The sequence below is a fragment of the Pelophylax lessonae genome (genome assembly GCF_965119305.1).
Source record: "Pelophylax lessonae genome assembly, chromosome: 8".
NCBI lineage: Eukaryota > Metazoa > Chordata > Amphibia > Anura > Ranidae > Pelophylax > Pelophylax lessonae.
In genome coordinates this window covers 170102339-170108343 of record NC_138775.1, presented here as the reverse complement: position 1 = coordinate 170108343, position 6005 = coordinate 170102339, and positions in this window count along the sequence as shown.

The following is a 6005-nucleotide window of genomic DNA, read 5'->3' as shown; positions in this document are numbered from 1 at the left end:
TGAATTTAGGAAGCCGCTTGAAAAAACATTTTCAGCATTACAGGACAAGTCTGGTTGACCAACTACTATTCCCTGTAGATAAGATGAATTGAAAACAATTTTGAACACATAGAATGGTTTCATATATTATACCATAATTCCACTCAAACTAGTAAACCAGGTTTTGGTGGACAAAGGAAAACCAACCATCCTACTGTTTTAGTAAAAGTCTCTTGTTAAACAGTGAGAGGAATGCAACTCCATCATTGTGCTACAGACAATTCCAGCGAATACTTATACAAGGAAGTGGAATTATGAAGTGATTTGGGGATGTTCCATACACTGTTATAATTTAGCAGATCCAACATGGGAAACCAATTATTCTTTTGACTTACGTAAAGTGAGGTATGGGGGCAGGAATAGAGCCCAGGCCTTATATACTGTATACATCTTTATAATATTTAGATAACAGAAGATAGCTGGTGTGTTTGTAGGTTGCTTGGGTGCCAACATTCCAGAAATAATCTATCCAATAAATTATATAATGGGTGTATAGGACTTTCCCGGCACCAACTAGAATTCAAAAACAAAAAATATTTATAAACAGTTTATTACATCTTTATTGCAGAACATAAAACCATATCTGTACGTAAACCATAGGGGAACAGGACCCCACATACGGTTCAAACTTCAAACTACATCCTTGACGTAGAAGCTTCCTTAGACATTTTGAGTATCACTCTTCATCAAGTGAAAAGCACACCTGGAAACTCAGAAAAGTTAGAGCCTATAGATGGGAGTTAAAACAATAAGCCTGGTGGTGAGGTTGTGCAATCCCATGGTGATAGGGTCCCAAAAGGGAAAAGGAACAGCTGTAAATGCAGAGATCCAGAAGGCAGGTATAAGATGTTAAGTACGGCCCAAAATGGATCCATCCAAGGTCATGGTCAGTCACAAGACTCCAACACCAGGAAAGATGCATACATTTACAGCTGTCCCTTTTGGGATCCTATCACTAGGAGATCACACACACCACCAGGCTTATTGTTTTTTTACTACCATCTGTAGCTAAACTGTCTATGGATCTCCAGATGTACTTTTGCCCCTGATGAAGAGTGATCCTCAAAATGTGTTGAATATGGGCCCTGTTCCCCTATGGTCTAAGCCTACAATGTATGTTTTGTGATATGGTTTCATGGTCTGCAAAAAAAGATGTAATAAACAGTTCTTATATATTTTCTGTTTTTGAATTATATTTGGTGCTGTGGAAGTCGCATATGATACAATTTGTTGGATAGACTTTTTATTATTTAGAACAACTTCACTGTTTGCATTACTAGCAAGCAAAAGCATTGATACAAGACAAGGTCTAGACAAGGTCTTATATAACCTACTTTACTAGTGACCAATCATCATTCTGATTCAGCAATTCATGTTTAAAAAAAAGCTGCTTTTGGGAATATAATATTTATTTTAAGCATATCCCATAATGATGTGATCACATTTCTTTGGAGCCAAGGGAGAATCATGAAAGCATGTTGTATTTCTATGAGGCATTCCTAAGCTAAATAGGCTGTGGGTAGGAGAGATGTGGAAATCCTAATTTATAACTTCTGATCTGCTTCTGCTGTGATGCAGTGAAACACCTTCCCCTGACAGCTAATAAACTCCAATCTCTATTTTTAGTTTTCTTTTCATCACCTTTACATGGGATTGAAAATTGATCTCCCTTGATAGAGGTTGAAACAATCCACATAAACATTAAAAAGCAATGTGCAAATTACCAGTAGCTCAAGACCAGTATGGCTTCATCTGATATTGGATACCTAGTATAGTCTACGAGTTATGCAATAACACAGTTTTTGAAAATTACTTTTTTATGCACATTATTTTTATAATTTTAGATAAAAAAATGGTAAAAAGGCGCTGGTGTCCCTAGATATAAATAGTATTAGCGGTTGTGCACCTGAGTAATGTTTTTAAACAAAGGTAAAGGTGGATCAAATCCTTTTGCTTCTATGGTTTGGTCCACCAAAGGATAAAGGGATCATAGGCGTTTGGGGTCTGTGTGACCCACCTGTATCTGGTAAGAGGCAAAGATTATCATCTTTATTCACTGGAGCACCTGATATTCAATCAATATCATCCACTTTCCTGCATGAACTGTTTTGGATCACGGTTTTAACCATTTGAGCACCTTATAAAGCACTTTTACTTGAACATTGCCAATATATTTTTTTGCTCAAGAAAATAATATATTCATCCACCTTTTATTCATGCAACTAATTTATTTATTCACATACGTTTTTATATATTTTATAAGCGATCACTAGCACTTTATTTGTCATTTATTGCACTTTCAGCACCTTAAATAATATCACTATTTTTGCTTTGCACAAATATACTATGTGGCACTAGCACTTTTTATAACATTTGTATGATGGTATATATGAATATTGTTTTTAATTTCTAACCTACATATTTTTTACCACACTTGTTATATTAATTGACATATAATTTTATATATTTTTTTGTCACAACCGCACAACTGATCTTGCATTTTACCTTTGTTTAAAAACATTACTCAGGTGCACAACCGGTAATACTATTTATATTATATTATCTAGGGACACCAGCACCTTTTTACCATTTTTTATCTAGCTTTTATTGTATTTTACAATTAAAAGGGCAGCAGGTTATAAAATCAGAATAATCCCTAAGAACCAGGCGCCTTCACATCAATCACACCATTTTTATAATTTTCATTATGTCCTTTACTTTTGTCGCTTAACTTGTGTCGTTATAGATGTATTTATCATACAGGTAATCTAGGAATATCAGCACATCAGGAATTTATGCAAGTCTGAGATCATGCTGTTAGCAAATAAAAGGGATGTTAAAAATTACATAATGAAAACACAATCATGGTCTGTGTTCAGGACCTGGATAAGTTGAAACATATTGCCATGATGTTTTTTTAACCCTATGGGATGCTAATCAAGTAAGCTATTAACTGAATGAATTCCCGATGTGATGATTGCTTCCTTCTTGGCTTTGCATGTACCGCTACTCTAGTGCTGATAGGGGAAGAATACACTGTGCACTGTATTCAGGTCTTCTAGTGAAGGAGAAACATCTTTTAATACTTACCGATAAAGACATGTGCTGTGGAAGAAGGTCCATAGTCTTTGCTTAATGGTAATATGTTAACCATTCAATTAAATAAAGGTGGAGAACAGTGTTTCTAGGCACAGTCAGGGGTGAAGTAGGAAAGGGTTGCTCTGCGTGAATCCAGAAAGGAGATCTGCACCACTCCATGCAGTCATGTCAGGTTTTATTGGACTGAAAGTCAGTCCTCATAGGTCACCTACTCTAGGTGCTCTACTCAGAACTACTACTGTACTTAGAATCTGGTAGAGGGAGGATAACATGAAAATACAGTGTTTCAATAAAACAAGCCTTCTAGTAGATTCTTTTTAGAGATGTCTGGTCACCAAATGAGCTCTTCAAGTAGCAGCTGAATGAGCAACTGGGGTTTGAAAATAACTCAATCAATCTGTTTCCCATGAAGTGAAAACAATGTAATGGAGTTTTGCACACATTAATTAGATAATTGATTTTGGTTGTAAATAGGCATTTTTTTTTTCAAATTAGAAGTAAAAGTAGGTATGAAACACATGATAGGAGACAATCTATAAAAGATCTCTCTCATCTCAATTTGTTAATTTATTTTTGCATGGATGGTAAGATTAATATGCAGTACACAAATATATACATACTAAACAAGAAAACCGGGATTCATCCGTGAAGAGAACACCTCTCCAAAGTGCCAGACTCTATAGAATGTGAGCATTTGCCCGCTCAAGTCGGGCATGATGATGAACTGCAGTCAGGAGGAGACCCCGATGAGGACGACGAGCATGCAGATGAGCTTCCCTGAGATGGTTTCTGACAGTTTGTGCAGAAATTCTTTGGTTATGCAAACCGATTGTTGCAGCAGCTGTCCGAGTGGCTGGTCTCAGACGATCTTGGAGGTGAAGATGATGGATGTGGAGGTCCTGGGCTGGTGTGGTTACACATGGTCTGCGGTTGTAAAGCCAGTTGGATGCACTGCCAAATTCTCTAAAACTCCTTTGGAGATGGCTTATGGTAAAGAAATGAACATTCAATTCACAGGCAACAGCTCTGGTGGACATTGCTGCAGTCAGCATGCCAATTGCACGCTCCCTCAAAACTTGTGACATCTGTGGCCTTGTGCTGTGTGATAAAACTGCCCATTTTAGAGTGGCCTTTTACTGTGGCCAGCCTAAGGCACACCTCTGCAATAGTCATACTGTCTAATCAGCATCTTGAAAAAACAGCAATGTATCAAGGTATCACAGGCTCCACATTTTTAATAAATATTGATTTTACTTGTGGGACTTCACTATTGTTGGCCTCCTTTCTTTTATCCCCATACCTATGAATTGGTGAACTATACGGATTTATCTTGCTGAGTGGCTGACTTGTACTTGCTGGGAGACCAAGAATGGAGCTGTATATTGTAATAAGGCTTATATTGATGGCTTTATTGTGGTCAAAGGTTTCTCATAAGTATTCCAATTTTACCACACTAGGGTGGCGTGACCTCTTTTTATTTATTTTGGGAATCTGGATATCCTCTACTTTCTCCCTGAAGACATTCTTTTGTCCACCTGATGAACTTTCACTTTGGGTCTGGAGACCTCTATTTTTACACTAATTTATTTTCATGAACTTGGGATTTTTATGCACTTGGCACTTTATATGAGTTAAGTATTTTTCATATTTATAATTTTATATTTTTATGTATATATTTGAATTTCAGTTAGCACTTTAGCAATCAGTATAAGTATATATACTGTATATATGTTGTATATTTTTTTTCCACATCCATATTGGTATATTTTTTCACTTATGTCATGTAAAAGTAATGTCATGAACTAAGAGCAGAATTCTACAGTTTTTAGGCCTCATACATACTGGACATTTTTACAACTGCTGTTTTTGGCGTCAGACGTTTTTTTCTGCAGCCAGAAAAATCCCCAGCATTTTTACATTTTTTTGGGGGGGAATTTCATATAAAAAATGTGAAAAATATTGTTATTTTTTCAAAATTGTAGCTCTTTTTTTGTTCATAGCGCAAAAAGTAAAAATCGCACAGGTGATCAAATACCACCAAAAGAAAGCTATATTTGTGGGGAAAAGGACATTCATTTCATTTGGGTACAGCGTTGCATGACAGCGCAATTGTCCGTTAAAGTCACGCAGTGCCGAATCGCAAAATAAGCCCTGGTCTTTGAGCAGCCAAATCCTCCGGGGCTTAAGTGGTTAAAGAGTGCCTTGGGACTGTCTATAAATTTAAAGGGTGCCTTGACTGAAAAAAAGGGTGAAAAACACTGACTTAGGCTGGCCATACATGTTTAATTTTTTTGTACAATTTTCTGTTAGACTTACCACAAATCACATAATATGAGGTCAAAGCTAAACAACACTTTCACTTGTATCCAATTAGACAGGCCTTTGTACTACATAGTTGAAGGTAAATTTCGAGAAAATTGGACAGAAAATTGTAAGAAGTTGTATAATGTACGGCCAGCCGGGTAATGCTAAAGTATGATTGCAGAAAACAGAATTCTCTCATACTGATCGGTTTAATTCTGTATGGGTTTGAAAGATGATCATTCTCCTCCTGCCACATGAACATGGAAAAGTGTAACAAACTCTAGAAAATGCTACACATGCTTTGAACCTTAGAAGAAGATTATCACTTCTTTACTCTGCATTGAAGAATGTGTAGCACGTTGAGTCCTTTGCCAGAGAGAAATATATCTCTGACCTTTCTGGGCATGTATGGGCTTGTTGTAATTAGAACTTTCATACTGTCTTTCTCATAGGTATTTAGATGGATTCATTCTTTAGTTTAATCCATAATTGTTGGGTAATGGATTTTCCTTTTTTTTTTTAAAGTTAAGCCAATATATGCTATTAGAATTATTGGGTAATGA